Source organism: Stegodyphus dumicola, chromosome 3 (assembly GCF_044657685.1).
Source record: "Stegodyphus dumicola isolate Sdum_Otavi_A_Nest chromosome 3, ASM4465768v1".
Classification (NCBI taxonomy): domain Eukaryota; kingdom Metazoa; phylum Arthropoda; class Arachnida; order Araneae; family Eresidae; genus Stegodyphus; species Stegodyphus dumicola.
In genome coordinates this window covers 50,253,548-50,271,157 of record NC_140770.1, presented here as the reverse complement: position 1 = coordinate 50,271,157, position 17,610 = coordinate 50,253,548, and positions in this window count along the sequence as shown.

Below are 17,610 nucleotides of genomic sequence, written 5' to 3'. Positions count from 1 at the left end.
GACCTCCTTTAACATGCTATGGGTGCGGAAAAACTGGTTTTATCAAGTCTAAATGTTCAGATTGTAACACCCCAAAGACTTCAAATTCATCAAATTTTGGCACTATCCAAATCCGATCCTGTTTATCTTCCACTCGGACTGCTGTATTTCCAATTAGTATTGGTGGTGTTTCCGGTACAGCTTTCGCCGACACTGGTGCTAGTCACTCAATTGCAAGTGAATCCCTCTATCATATTCTGCAGAAACAAGATGCATTATTTGAAAAGACAACGCTAGAGGTGTCTTTCGCTGATGGTTTGGTATCTGAAAAAGAGGTACTTCGCACAGAACAAATCATTCTTCTCGAAGGCAGAGAGTTCAAAACTCCGCTCCTTGTGTTGCCTGATGCCAAAAATAACTCGACTCTGTTAGGAACTGACTTTCTTCAAAAAGCTAAAATTGTTTTAAATCTTGCTGAAAATAGGTGGAACTTTTCTGATGAACCTCGAAGAAAATATAGCTTCGTGAAACCTCATCAATCCCAAGTACTAGAAGAAACCCCAGTTGTTGTAAACAACTGCCAACTACGAGAAAATGAAGGACAACAATTAACTGCAGCCCAACGGCTTGCAACTGATGCATTGCTTAACAAATATCACACTGTCTTCAAAGTAGGGGGAGAAGCCACTCCATTCATTGAACACCATATTAACACAAGAAACAGCCCCCCTGTTTCAGTCTCTCCATATCGGATGAGCCCAAGTAAGAAAGAACTGTTGAAAAAGGAACTTGATTCCCTTCTAAAACAAGGTATCATAAAAGAATGTGAAAGCCCCTATGCCTCTCCTGTGGTTCTGATTCCCAAGGCAAATGGAAAAGTACGGTTATGCATTGATTATCGTAACCTAAATGCTCAAACCGTTCCAGATACTTATCCTTTGCCACGTATAGATGATTTGTTGAGTGAAGCAAAACCGACACCTTATATGTCAACTATTGATTTGAGATCCGGTTATCACCAGGTGAGAGTAGCTGAAGAAGATCAAAATAAGACTGCTTTTGTTTGCCCTTTTGGTACATATAAATTTACCCGAATGCCCTTCGGATTGAGAAACGCTCCTGCCACTTTTTCTAGATTGATAGATAGGTTCCGTTCTAGACTTAATAATGTGTTTGCTTTGACATATTTAGATGATATCATAGTGCTGTCATCTAGCTTCGAAAAGCACCTTTCTGACTTAGAACAAGTTTTCCAACGTCTATCGTTATTCAAGCTCAATGCTAATCGTGAGAAGTGCCACTTCTGTTGTGAAAAAGTGAAATATTTAAGGCATTACATTACTAAGCATGGTATAGCTGTTAATCCACACAAGACTGCTGCCATTGCAGACATGCCATCGCCGAAAACTGTTAAGCAAGTGCAATCGTTCGTACAAACGTGTTCCTGGTATCGTCGATATATTCCAAATTTTTTTCAAATAGCCAAACCGTTAACGGATTTAACAAAGAAGAAAGCGCTGTGGAAGTGGGAAGCACAACAAGAAAATGCTTTCCAAGAGCTGAAATCCAAATTAATTAGCCCGCCGATTCTTAAGCAAGCTGATGGAACGAAGCCTTTTATCATTCACACAGATGCTAGCAATGTAGCCATTGGAGCAGTGTTGCTACAAGGGGAGAAAAATGAAGAACACTCTATAGAATATGCCAGCCGCTTGCTGACTGCATCAGAACGAAACTATTCTCCCATAGAAAAAGAAGCCTTAGCAGTAGTATGGGCACTCAACAAATTTAGAGGATATGTTGAAAGCCAGTCTATCACAATCACCTCTGACCACCAACCATTGAAATGGCTGATGTCTTTAAAGTCACCAACTGGTAGGCTCGCAAGATGGGCCTTACAAATCCAATCCTCCAATCTGACTATCAATTACATTCCTGGACGATTGAACTTTATTGCTGATTTATTGTCTCGTCCTATTTGTGAACACTCAAGTACAGATTCTTGTCAAGTATGTGCTGTCTCTGTCGAAATCCCTACTATTAGCCCTGCAGAATTAAGACAGTCACAGCTAGAAGACGATGATCTTCGGAAGATCATCGAAACTTTTGAGAGTCCAGAGAAAGAAGCAGACTGTGCAACTTGGACTGGAAGAGGCTACGTTATTAACAGAGGAGTTTTGTACCGATATTCCCCTGATTCAGAAGAGGAAGAAGCTCAACTAGTTATACCTCAAAAAAGAAAAGCAGAAATCTTGAAAGAATATCATGATTCGCCAACGGCCGGTCACTGTGGATCTGAAGGAACATTTTATCGAATAGCAAAAAGATACTACTGGGTTGGAATGAGAAAGGATATAGCAGAATATGTCAAAAGCTGTCTCGAATGCTGTCGTTATAAAGCCACTAATCAAAAGCCATCTGGTTTACTTCAAACTCCAGTCTATGCTCAACGTTTTGAGACCTTGTCAATTGATCTTTTCGGTCCCCTTCCTGAAACACCGTCTGGTGAAAAATGGATTTTTATTGTGCAGGACTGTGCTACGAAGTGGACAGAACTATTTGCTTTAAAGGAAGCCACGGCTAGAGACTGTGCCACTATTCTTTTGGAGGAAGTTGCCGTTCGATTTGGGTTACCCAGGAAAATAATAAGTGATAATGGTACCCAGTTTACTAGTGCTGTTATGCAACAACTATGCTATATCTTGAACATTGATCAAAGTCTTACTCCTGTCTATCACCCACAATCTAACCCAGTTGAAAGGAAGAATAGAGATCTGAAACCACGTTCAGCAATACTTGTTGGTAACGACCATCAGTCATGGAAGGATAAACTGCCATTAATAAGGTTTGCTTTGAATACAGCCAAATGTGATTCAAGTGGTCATTCTGCTGCTTTTCTTCAATTTGCACGAGAGTTACGAACCTTAGATGATGTAAAGCATGATATAAAAGCCGTAATTGAGAACGATAATTTTGTTCCCGAAATTACTCCATATTTGAAACGTTTTGCAAGAAATGTACAACAGGTACGAGAAAGAGTCGAATTGCATCAAGATAAACAGAAACGTTATGCTGACAGAAAACGAAGAGAAACGCCGAAATTCGTTCCTGGAGATAAAGTTTGGGTCACCCTCCATCCAATCAGCAAAGGTCCACTGAAGAAAACTGCTAAATTCATGCCCAAGAGAGATGGTCCTTATGTGATAGTGACTACAAGATCTCCAACCGCTTATGATATTGCCGATCCTCATGAACGAGACAAAATTCTCGGCAAGTATCATGTTTCAGCCTTGAATCCATATCAAGATCGAAATAAGTTTCAAAACACAGCTCGTGTAACTCCAGTGGTTCCCTTAAAGAAAAGAGGACGCCCGAAACGTGTAATACCACCCGAATCTGCACCTGTTGCACAAGGTGCTGGTGACGCTAAATTTCCTGCTTGTCAAACTGGAGCCCATTCATCTGATTCTCCGCCCGCTGCACAAAGTAGACAAAGGTCAGTTCCTGACTTCTTGCCGAGACGTCTACGAAGTCAGAGGGGGAGGATGTAACAGACCTATTTAAGTGTAATTGAACTATTTTATTCATGTCATGAACTGTAACCGAACTATTTTATTTAAACGCCATCTCGTGGCGATATGAAAAAACGTCAGTCGACCTCCAGCCGCCATGATGATAGCTTACTATGTTATGTTATTCTCAATGTTTGATGTTCCATTTGGTATATGTTTCATTTTTTATGTATATTTCTTTTGTTTGTAACCGTTCCTGTGTGCTCTGTTAATAAATCCTTTTAAAGCTAGCCGGCATTTGTGTCTATTGAGGAACGGCTACGTCACAAGAAGAAAAAGCATATTTTGCATTCTTACAAAATTGTTGTTCTCAAGTTCATGAACCCTTGACTTGCATCACATGATAGCGAAAAATGAAATTTCACTATGTCAGACAGAGCCAACAACATTCTTACATGGATGTTCTAACTGCTACTCGATGTACATTAAAGCGATAGCAATTTTCGTGATGCGCGCATTCCACCTGTTTTACAATTAGAGAATGTAGACTGCGCAAAAACGAAAACAATGGGACAGTTCAATATCTCCCGTTTTACTGGACGGATTGACGGAATTCAACTTACGTTTTTCAGGTCTTGAACGTATGACTTAGGATATGTATTAGATTTATTTATAGTATGTAGTGTTGTTCTAATATAGGTATTTTGACACAAAATCGGATTTTTCCTGAAATGACATAATTTTTTTTCCATATTTTGATTCTACGACTCAAATCATGCCACACTGCCTAGTTTTGTAAAATTCGCACGAGTGGATTTTTAAAAAATAGCTTTCAAAATTTTACCTCCTCAATATTATTAATTAAATTGGATATATATTTATTAATATCTCTTTTTTTATTAAACTTGTAGAGACATGCAGGAATTTTTTCGAAGCCTGAGAGATGAAATATGAGGAACCGCCTTCGCCGGGAATCGAACCTCGGACCTCTGAAATACTGGCCTAGCGTGCAGAACCACTACACCACGAAGGCACGCCAAGAAGGTGGGAGAAATACCTTATATATTCCCCCTTTTAAAGAGCGACTGGGGTTTTTAGGCGAACCAATCGCCAAATCCTGGGCCTGGAGAGTCATCATCCACAACCCTTTTAGTTCGGGAGCCACTGTAGAGACATTAGGATTTTTTTCGAAGCCAGAGAGATGAAAAATGAGCAACCGCCTTCGCCGGGAATCGAACCACGAACCTCTGGAATACCGGCCCAGCGTGCAGAATCACTACACCACGAAGGTACGCAGAGAAGGTGAGAGAAATACCTTATAAACTTATTTGATTCTTTCTTCCATAATACGAAATTTAGGCTTAATCGGAATATAATTCGCATATTTTTTATGATTTATTTTTAAAATTTGTATAAATTTCTCGAAACAATTTTTGTATAATATACCTATAAAATTTTTGGCTTGGTTAGGTTTATAGAGCTTATGGCAAAGCACACTAGGGCTATCTGCCTAAGGGGAGGCATGCCGTCGTGGAGAACTTTCTAAGGAAAACTGGCTTGTATACACGTTACACATGGGGAAATCCACGAAAACACCCATGCAGCCAGCTCGTTCGCGGGATTCGAACCTCGGACCGAACTACCGGTCTTCAGCGACTTTATCGCTCGACCGCTGGTGGGCCCTACAAAATTTTTAACATCGTCTTAAAGTAGATGTAATTTTATGCACACCTGCAGAAAAAAAATTATTCAAAATGTTCTAAGATATACATGAATTTACATATTGGAGCGTTTTGAAATTTGGCATTATTATTTTTAGCGATAATAACGCCAAATGGGGTTTCCGCACTTTGCTAAAATTATATGAAAGTATGAACGATGACTTTTTTTTTTATCCACTTGTCTTACAATGAAAAAAATAAAAGAAAAAAATAGCTTGCTATAAATTAAGAAGTTCGCCAAGTAAATTATTCTTGGAGAAAACTGAAAAAAAAAACGCCACATAAATTTTTTATTCCTCCTCAAATTTTGCCCCAAATTTTACAAAATTTAATATTTAGGCAATAATTTGAAGCGTAGAATCGAAATATGGAAAAAAAATTGGCATGTCATTTCAGAAAAAGTTCGATTTTGTGTCAAAATACTTATGTTAGAATGATGCTATGTATGAACTAATATACAGTCTAAGTCGCGCTTTCGAGACATGAAAAACGGAATTTGAATTTCGTCAATTGGCCCAGTAGAACGGGAGATATAGAACTGTCCCTATTTTTTTTTTCGCAATGTACATTTGTAATAATTCTCAGTTCGAATTTTTTTAGTGTGGTCCAAAACATGGATCACAAACAATTTGCCATTGATGAATACCCGGAGAAACAAATAGAGCGTAATGCAGATATAGATTGGGAAATCAGAAGCACAGCTGTCTGACTTGTGCACTTCGACCGATTCAAAGATTAAAAAATAGCTGCAATCAGATAATATAGGTTCCAACAACATGCTGAATGTTGCAAAGACTCGATTACCAAGAGATTTAGGTTCTGGAAGAAAGAAACGTGAAATATCAACTATACATTCTCAGGGTTTCGAACCACAGATTTTCCGTTACTAAATGATATTGTACCACAACAAACAGCATGCGAGTGGAAATCGTAGTCACTTAAATCCACGTCTTCAAAAGGAGGCAAGAGACTCAGTCAAGTCCAGACAGAGACAAGTGATCGTCCATTATATTTTTAGCTCGAGTTATTACTTTTAGCAGAAGAATAATGTGAGAAATCAATTGCAATCTTGCCTGGATTCGAACCACCGAATCATCTAATTTACTACCTGGAAGTGCTACCGCTATACACCCCATGAGAAGGCACAGGAAGAATACCACGTTCCTCACAAGGTTAGGTATTATGATATAATCTTTATTTTTAATTCCAGTTTAATTAATATATGACACAATATTTTAACTGGGAGAAATAGCACTTAATAAATAATATATACTTATCTTATTTAAAAAAAGAAACTGCATAATTCAAAACGTATAACGCTATAAATAAATATTAGCAATAATGCAAGTAGCAGTTTGTAATAAATAAAGCTCAACTTCGCAAATATTAGCCGTTACAAAGTTTAATGTTTGCATTACTGGGCAAAATGCCCAATGCTCTCTTTGTGAAGGGACATCACGATGAAACGGGCTTCTAGACTGTCCTGGAGAATCCTTCATTTTGGGAACAAAGGAATTCGCTTTATCCGTTTTGGACAAGAATACGAATGATAATATGATCATAATTTAGGTGAGACTGATAAAGTATGATTTGGTGTGAGCGTTCTTTTTCTTATCTGACCATAAATCTTCCGTCGCCAAATTAAACTGCTGTCCTAACAGAGGGACGCAGCGCTCCTCAACCGGCGAATAAAGAAGATAGTGACGTCATCTCGTCTTTCCAATAAATCAACACTGGTCTTTTGGCGACGAAACGATTTATTCAGAGAGGTGTCTCCTTAAAATGGGTTTGTCTCTTTCAAGAAAGAGGTACATGTAACCGTATCGTATCTGTAGTGGACAAGGTAGATGTTTTCTGATTGGCTGTCAAGTATAGTTTCCTAGCTATTCTCTGAGGCATCGCAAACAGTTTTTTCCCTCCGAGGAAGTATTTGGTTTTATTCCTAAATGAAAAGACAAGCAAAATATTTGGTGAGATTACAAAAAAGGATAAATAGACATTAAAAAAAAAGAAAGTACTTCTTCACCTGAGATTTTCGTGAAATATGTTGTTTGAAGCTCAAGCAGTTGAACAAATTTACATTTCTGAATATATCTATACATATTTCCATTCATTTTACATATGTCTGATCATACTAAAACATGTTCTAACTGGGTTCCACAAATTTCTACTTATAGATTTCAGCTTTCGTTATACTTATTTATAAACCATTTTTTAATTTTTGTCATTCAAAAAAAATTGATAATCATGTTTTAAATTAATCATAATTTAAATTCACGTGAACTTTAATGAGTACAGTTTGATAATTTTTCATGAATTGTGTTACTCGAGTCAATTCAGCACTTGACTCGATAAAGAAAACATAAAAATTAGATTTTGGTTTCGATTTGGGATATTAGTTGGCATTTCTGTCTTATATTATCTTATGATTCATAATAAAAGAATAAAAGATATGATCATCTTTTGGAAATAAAAATAATAATAATAATAATAACAATAAAAAAATCTGAACGCTTTCAGATTTTATATGACGCCCAAAGGGACGTTTTTTTAACGTTTTATGTGTTGCTTTTATTTATTAAATAACATGTTCCTTGCACTTAAGCCATAAAATTCAATTCAACAGAAATATCGCAAAATAATTTTAAAAGAGCGTACCTTTAGAATTTCCGATACACAGTCTCGCGCGCTGGAGATAAAAATGTTTTTCTTCCCGCACAGTGTTGCCATTGCTGGCTTTGAAATCGGTGAGTTTTTTAATCAAAAATTCGTTAAGTTTTACAAAATATGAAATAGGTAATAAAACAAATTCAATAGCTTCGCTCTTTAGATGCACTCTGCATTGTGTTGTTTTTAACGTTTTTAGTAGTTTAAAATGTAACTACTGATTATGCTGTATGGTACTGAGAAGAATTGTACGAGTATTTTTGTGGAACGGTAATGTGGTAGTGGATACATTGGAGTGAATAATAACAATACTACTTGATGAAGTATCGAAACACACTTTATTGGCCGGTATTAATCAGGACAGCTCCAAAACACGCTTACAGTCGTCGATTATCTACTATAAACACACTGGAACAATCAGCGACACAGCCTTCCCACTCTCAGGCAATAACGGTGGAGACAGCTTCACTGCAAAGAACCCGAGTACAGCTCCCAACACTGCTTGGTCGTTCTTGGAACTCCACGTACTCTCGAGACTCTCCACGCGATGCACTCGACGATACACAAGAGTATAGCTCTCGACTCAGCACAGTCTCGACTCGACGATGCACTAATTCGCGATGCACTAAAAGACTCTCTCGATGCACTCGACGACCATCTCGGCGCTAGACTTCGAGACACTCGCTCAATGACTGACTATCACCTCGCTAGACGAGGCACACACACTGGATACTAACTGTCTCGCAGTCCAGACGAGGCATTCTGACTCGCCCTCTCGAAGAGACACACTCTCGATACTACACTCTCCACGTACCAGCAGGGTTTATATAGCTTTTCGCTGTGGTTCTGGGCTAAACCGATAAGAATTCATTCCAGAAGGTTCTCCAGCCTTCCATGGTATATCGCCAATTTTGTCGCCAAATGTGGCAATCCTGCCTTCCCTTGCCATTTTATGGCAACCCTAAAACTGCTTTGCAGGGAAGCCATCTTACCACGTCTGGACATTTCGTAACAGTATTAATGTGTAATAGTTGGGCTTTCTAATTTTGGTTAAGTCCTAAGTAATAAATTATAATCATTTTTACTTCCTTGTACGAAGTAAAAAGTATTTTAATCGCGAAAAGCTTCAGGCAGCATATTTCAACGAAAATATCCACTTTGACCGCTTTCGAATGCAATTTAACGATGTTTTTGCGTAATATCTATACGTAAGGACAGAATAAAAGACTCTTTCCCTCCAAAAAAAACTAAAAAACTGCTTTAAAATGAATTCTGAAGAGAACTTTTCGTGGCGTCTGTACGAACGTATGTACGTACGTGCGTACGAACGCACGTATCTCGCATAACTCAAAAACGAGCAGCCTCAGAACGTTGAAATTTGTATTTAAGACTACTATAACATATAGATGTGCACCTCGTATTTTGGTTTCAATCGGCCGCGCCAAACGTATATAAATATATTTATAAATATGTCCACTCTGTTACCCGGCTCAGCGATCTCAGTTTCTTTACTCTTATATGTTTGTAAATTGTACATTTTTTGCTTTAAAAATGATTGAATTATGTTGTTTTTATCTTCCGGTTAAAGTTTTTATGCCTTTCGTAATTCTGGAAGCAATATTTGTACAATTATCCACAATTTAAAAGCTGTTTAAGTGCGGTTAAGTTTTAAATAACATGGCGGACATATTTCTTTACATTTGAAACAGCAGAATTGTAGATTTGTTGCCAATCTAGAGACACTAAGCTTCGCAACACAAAAATGACGTCCTCATTTATTATTGTGAATTAAATCATGCTTAATCCTTTCTGGAATTTTTTCGAGGAAATAAGTATTTAAGATTTACTTCGTAATTTTTAATACAGATATTTTGAGTTTTTATGTATTTTTGCCTTGTCGCGAAGTGAAAACGGAATTAATTGAATGAGAAATACGCAATCGTCTGAGAAAAACTGTTTCTTTTTCGTTTTGTTTGCTTAATTTCTTTTATACATAGTTCTAGCTTTGTTATAGTATTTGAATAGAACATGTGGCAACGATTAGATAATTCTTTAAATGATATAAATTTTGTGCATTCTGAGTTATAATATGAACGAAATATAATACTGCTATGGTAAACAAAGTGAATTTTAAAGAATGCATTTATTCTATTGTGGTTTATGCGCTGTCGGTGAAGTAGGTTTAATTCAATCTAATAGGTTAAATGAAATGCAAGAAAAAATTGCGTATAATTTAATATTCCGTACAAGGAAGTCATGTGATGTACACATCAGATTTTTTATCCTTAGGATCTCGTGCAAATATCTAAGGCTTTCCTGTCCATTGAATATATAATGACTGGTTGCTATTTCTTCTTTCGAAAATGCCTAATTTTTTACGACAGTAAAAGAACATCTTCATCATTAAAGACAGAAGCATAATTTCACTCGATGGTTATTACAAAAAATGTACTTTATTACCTTATGTTTGCATACTAACTATGCAAAACTGGACATCAGACATCAGGACGGCATATATGCACAAAAGCTTGAACTGTGCGGCCCATTCACTATTGAATTCCTTGGAAAAGTGGCATAGAGGTTTACTCACAATTTACAACTTTTCAGTTGCTTTCGATTTCTCTGGCAATAGTTAGAGCTGTCTAGCTCGAAAAGAAAGCAAATTAGATATGTGATGCATGTCTCAGTACAGTGCAGTAATTATGCAGAACACTTGAGAATTTCAATTACGTCTCTATCGCTATCAACTTAAAATGGAACTAATTTAGTGTCCTATGAATACTTAACCTAATCTTCTCATTCAGAAAGCGAAATTTCTTCATCATATGTGGTGAATGTTTCACTCATTTCTTTCGCTCTTTACTGTAGCACAAATTAAAATTATAATAATGAAATCAAAAATGTGTTTAAAACTTTCCTAAGTGTCATTGAATATTTTGACTGATTTGCATTACTGCTGAAGGATCTTTTAAAGGATTTTCATGGACAATATGATTTCAGTCCTTAAAATAAAATAAGATAAAACAATGATAATTTAATTCCTTAAACTAAGATAAAAAGATGATAATTTCAGTCCTTAAAACCTTTTTAAGCTTATACTCATCTTAGCTTACAGCTATAAATGTTCATAAAACACACGTATAAATTGATTTTACTCACTTCGAACTCGATTCAAAATTTCCTTGCTTCCGCCCTGCGAATTCTGCAACCGCCAAAATGTCGCTTGGAGTAATTACAGGCTCGAAATTCGATAAACTCAGTGTTAACTGAAAAGACCATTTTCTCCGTGTGTTATAATATTATCGTAACTCCCCAGAATCTCGATTTTTATACTTGTGGTTTGTGTCCTTTCTTTATCCGTTCTCGTTTGGACGGATGAAAAGTGATTGGTATCATCACTGCGAGCCATATGTATATTTTTTTAATTTCATGCGCTTCATCCTCATTATTAAAAATGCTTCTATTTATTGTCATGAAAATTTTGGATTATTTGCTACACATGACGGCTCAAAATGAGAATTCGTTTACAATCAAGGACTGAAGAAAAACATGGGAACAAAAGAAAATCGACGTTTGTTTTCAGTGTGGGTAGCTTTGAGCCTTTCGAATGCCTAGTTTGCATGCCGGTTACTAGATCAGTGACTTTTTCTACGGTTTAGGGTACGGTTTATAATACGCAGCTATAACTCCAACCTTTGACAAAAAGCTGCAGAAAAAATAAGAATTTTTTTATCGTTTCGTTGTTCTTCTCAGAAGCTTCTTTACGGATCATGAATAGCAATTAAGGAGGGAAATATAATTGTGCATGGCCTAACTTTAAATAAATAAAATATTTCATGTACATAATCTGAAAAAACGACTGCCCCAAGCATTTTACTCTTTTGATTTGAAATTTTAAAAAAATATAGTGCACGTGTCTCGTTCATTAACGGAATTTTCTCACTCCTAAAAACGTTCATTCGCTGCTCGTAATCATGAATTGTCTGTAATGATACTAATATATAAATATATAGATATAGATATAGATATATACTCGTATATTGTCTCACAAGAATAAATAGTTAATGTTAAATTAAATTTAAATAATTCTCTTGCGCCATTGCTTCAGGGAATGAAATTTGAATTTAACAAACATTCTCTATTCGTATAAAGATAATTTAAAGTTAACTAAATTTTTTAATTGCATGCAAATAAAATATTAATTATTCCTGCGAACTAATTTACAATATCATTTAAACTCTGAGAGCATATGTAAATTAAGCGCAAGTACCTAAATCCATGAAAAAATATATAATATTCTAAAAAATTAAAGACTAAATTAATTTGCATTAATGAATAATTGTTGAGTAGGCAAGAGACAGGTCTTATCAAGGGGAAGTTGCCTCAAGGGAAAGTTGCGAAACACAAACTGAGTAATTGAAGAGTTAGGTTTGGAGGCAACTTACCCTGGATAAAATTTATCTCCTGCCTACCCAATTAATTCCACTAATGCAAATTAATTCAGTCTTAAAAAAATTTTAGGATTAATTTCTTAAAATATTACATTTTTTTCATGGTTTTAGATACTTGCACTTAATTTAATGCTCTCAGAATTTAAATGATATTGTAAATTAGTTCGCAGCAATAATTAAGCTTTTATTTGTATGCAATTAAAATTTCATAATTTAAATTTTAATTTTAATTAACTTTAAGTTAGCTTTATACGATTAGAAAATGTTTGTTAAATGTATATAATGCCTCTGATGAAGAAACACATTCTCTATACAACGACTGATTCACATTCTGTTTCTGAGCAAGAAAACGTAGCAAAAGAAAACAGAAAAGAAAAATACAAATTTCCGAGACGCGAAAAGTAGAACAACTCCACCCGATATTAATTCTAGGATGCGGAAGATTTGCATTCTGGATGGAGAGTGTTTCGTAATCATCATTAGAGTAAAGGATGTGTTGTATCCTTTTCTGAAAGATCTGATTTCTGGTTGTTTATTTTCTGTTACGAGTGAAAGTTCAGTGGAACATCACCAAATCTATTTGAAGTTCCACTATACGGTTTCCCACCATAATAAAAGCTTCATAAATTTAATTTTATTTCCATTACCTGTAAGGTTGCCATCCATTGCCTGTAAGCAAAAGGAAGATAGTCCATGTTTTGTTCTTCATTTCATGTTAGTTAAATTAATTAATTCTCAGTTATCATTTGAGTGATTTGACTCCAATAAGTTTCGGATTGTTATATCATTTATAAATATTATTTTTGCCTGGTCTTACTTTTTTACGCTTATGCGTATTTCATGTGGATGCGCTAACTACAGAATTGCTTGAAATTCTACAGCAACTATTCTTCTACTTATACATACCGTCAATGTTTTGCGACCATGAATCTCACCGTAATTTCGTGCTTCGCCTTTCAATGATTTTCGTCATCTGGATTGTTATTCATAGGCAGTAGTTCAGTATGTGAGCCCTTTTACATCTAACAGTATCTTCTGTGAGTTTTGTTTGAGACAATTAGTGGTAACTGCGTAGAGACATTGGATTATTTTGAAGCAGGAGTGCATGAAAATGAGCAATGCCCTCGCCGCCGGGACTTGAACCTGGACTTCTCGAATATGCGCCGAGTGTGCTACCCTTACACCATGAAGTCAATTTCAATTTTCTATAGTCGACTTTGTATCAACTATAGAAAATTGAGTTCAAAAACTTCGCAGTTTAGAATCATCGTCGTCGAAAATATTGTAGTAAAAAATAAAGTACCTACAAATCATCGCATGACGATAACATCGCACACGTGCGTTTTTGAGGTTTTAAAAGCTGTAAATGCATGTCCGCATAATGATTTGGAAGCGCAGGAAGGAAAGAGGGATACTTTTACTTCTATATTTCATTTTTTTGATTGAACTAATAAAATCTTTTTACTTCCTTGTACGAAGTAAAAAGGAAGTATTGCAATCGCGAAAAGCTTCAGGCAGCATATTTCAACGAAAATATCCACTTTGACAGCTTTCGAATGCAATTTAAAGATGTTTTTGCGTGATATCTGTACGTATGGACAGAATAAAAGACTCTTTTCCTCCAAAGAAACTAAAAAAACTGCTTTAAAATGAATTCTGAAGAGAATTTTTCGTGGCGTCTGTACGAACGTATGTACGTACGTGCGTACGAACGTACGCATCTCGCATAACTCAAAAACGAGTAGCCTCAGAACGTTGAAATTTTATATATAAGACTACTATAACATGTAGATGTGCACCTCGTATTTTGGTTTCAATCGGCCGCGCTAAATGTATATAAATAAATATATTTATAAATATATCCACTCTGTTACCCGGCTCAGTGATCTCAGTTTCTTTACTCTTATATGTTTGTAAATTGTAAATTTTTTGCTTTAAAAATGATTGAATTACGTTGTTTTTATCTTCCGGTTAAGGGTTTTATGCCTTTAGTAAATCTGTATGCAATATTTTTAGAATTATCAACAATTTTAAAATTGTTTAAGTGCCGCTAAGCTTAATTTGATGGCGGCCATTGATGTTTACATTTGAAACAGGAGACTAGTGGATTTGTTACCAATCTAGAGACACTAAGCTTCGCAACACAAAAATAACGCCTTCATTTATTATTGCCAATTAAATCATGCTTAATCCTTTCTGTAATTTTTTCGAGGAAATAAGTATTTAAGATTTACTTCGTAATTTTTAATACAGATATTTTGAGTTTTTATGTATTTTTGCCTTGTCGCGAAGTAAGAACTGAATTAATTGAATGAGAAATATTCAATCGTCTGTAAAAAACTGTTCCTTTTTTGTTTTGTTTGTTTAATTTCTTTTATACATCGTTCTAGCTTTATTATAGTATTTGAATAGAACATGTGGCAACGATTAGATAATTCTTTAAATGATATCAATTTTGTGCATTCAGAGTTATAATATGAACGAAATGTAACACTGTTAAGTAAACCTAGCGCCAGAGTGTCGCTATGGTAAACAAAGTGAATTTTAAAGAATTCATTTATTCTATTGTGGTTTATGCGCTGTCGGCGAAGTAGGTTTAATTCAATCTAATAAGTGTAAATAAAATGCAAGAAAAAATGCTTGTAATTTAATATTCCGTACAAGGAAGTCATGTGGTGTACACATCAGATTTTTTTAAAAGTAAAAAGGAAACTTCATTATATAAAAATTGAAAATGAGAAGAAAATTAATGCAACTTATAGCAAGTACTTAATAGAATTTTAAATTTAACATTTGGTGGCAACAATTTGAAAAGTGATTCAGACTTTCATAATGAGCCAACGCAAAATACCAAAACGAAATTAATAGCTCTTCTATGCAAATTAGAGCTAATAAATTGTTTAAGGGAGAGAATTAAATGCTGTATGTCACTGCATTTAAAATTTGCAGAATATTGATTCGTGAGTTTATTACAACGGTTCTCTTTAACGATTTAGTTTCACATTTAAAATTCAATTATTTTATTCATAAGATGGAAGTTTTTTTTTTTTTTTTCATCTATAGCAGCAAATTTGTTTCGAAAAAGAAGTCAGAATATGTGAGAAAGAGGAAAGCAAACAGGAAATTTTCGGAAAACTAATGCTTGCAGCTTTTAATTCTGAGTACTGAGTTGAAAAACAAGTTTCTTCGCCGGCAGTGTTACCCTAAATCTTACATTGTTAAAATTAGAAGGCGCTATTTCTTTTTTTATTTATCTGTAGAGACCCTTCGTCTTTGCCACATGAAAAGTTTAAAATATCTTCTTAGGACAGTTTACATGCAGTACCTCGGCCAGCTGGAGAACATCCTGAATTTTAAATTCTCGAAGGTCACAGCTGTACTTAGCGGCTGAACTCAGGCGGATTCCACTCAGGGGTTCTGTCCATCTGTGACCTGAAAACTATTTGGTTAATAAAAGAGAGCTAAAAATTTCTATCATTACAGAGCATGGAGATAGGAAGTAACATCCATGTTACAGAGGATGTTCCATACCATGTACTTAGCCCTTAGACAAACAGAAATCGTATTTCTTAACTTAATTGTATTTGTTTGTTTTACAGCTGACATATCGACAAGAACTTCTGCAGATGTCAGTATTTCTGAGAAGCATTCACTGCAAATAGTACATATTATCTTTAGAAAAAAAAAGATTGCTCTTAAAATTATACTTTCAAATTTGAGTCTTTCAATTAAAATGATGTATAAAAACGAACTATTTTCCGTTAATATTCCCCTGCTGAAGTGGCCACAGTGCCCAAGCGGTAAATTCGCTGATCACTGGTATTTCGAGCAGGCGAACGAGCTGTTTGCATGAGATTTTCGTGGTTTTGCTAATGTATAACGTCAATACGTGCCAGTTCCTGAGAAAGTACCCTACAAAGGCATTCCTCTTCTTAAGCAGATAGCCCTAATGAATTTTGGCATAATTCAATAAATTCAAATCCCACACTGTCATATTATGTAACTGACTTTCGTCATAACAAACAAATCCACATCCAAATAATCGATTACGCGCTATACATGAAAACGTCAAAGACACTTTAAGAATAAACGGAAACAAAACAAGGTATAATTTTACACTAAATATCAGATTAACAAACGTGAAAAAAAAATAATTTGATCATTAACTAAGCAATTTTTCTAGAGGCAACCTCATGCTTATCTTCCTTTTTCTAAACATTTTTAGACTATATTTTTCATGAAAAAGTATCAGTAAAACTTTATAAAAAAGATGAATTTATTAATGACCTTTGTTAGTTAACTACGTAAATAAAAATTCTATTAAGTTTGCATTAATTATCTTCTCATTTTCAATTTTTAAATACTTAAGTTTCCTTCTTACTTTTTCAACAAAAATTTACTCGTTCATTCAAAAATATGAAATATAGAATAAAAATATCCCTCTTTCCTTCTTGCGTTCCCAAATCATTATGCGAATATGCATATACAGCTTTTAAAACCTGAAAAATGCATGTGTGCGATGTTATCGTCTTGCGATGATTTGTAGGCACTTTTGTTTTTTATCACGATATTTTCGACGACGATGTTTTAAACTACGAAGTTTTTAAACGCATTGTTTTAGACCACGATATTTTATACAACGATGTTTTAGAACTGCGATGTTTTATTTTTGCTTTCTTTTCTCCTACGATGTTTTGTACCACGACGTTTTTGCCTTGCGTTGTTTTCTCCGAGAAGTTTCCGTCCGCGTTTTTCGGCTGTAGCGAAAATAACTGGTTTATTAACATAAATACACCTCGCAAATGAATTTTTAAATCTGCTAGTTATCTCAAACTTTAATTATTAACTCGATATATATTAAAAAATGTGCACTTTAGAATGTTCTGGTTTTCGATCACTGATCTTCTATTTTAAAACCTTAAATTCAGTTATTCAGCTGGTACCGAAACTTCATACTTTTAAAAAACTGATGTGTACACCACATGACTTCCTTATACGGGATATTAAATTATACGCATTTTTGATGCATTTTATTTAAACTTGTTGAATTGAATCAAATCTACTTCGTCGATAGCGCATAAACCACAACAGAATAAATGGACTCTCTAAAATTCTCTATATTTATTTATCATTGCGACACTCTGGCGGTAGCTACACTTAACAGAGTTACATCTCATTCCTTTTTATATAACTTATAATGCACGAAAATTATATCATCTGAAGAATTATCTAATCATTGCCACATGTTCTATTCAAATACTATAATAAATCTAAAACGGT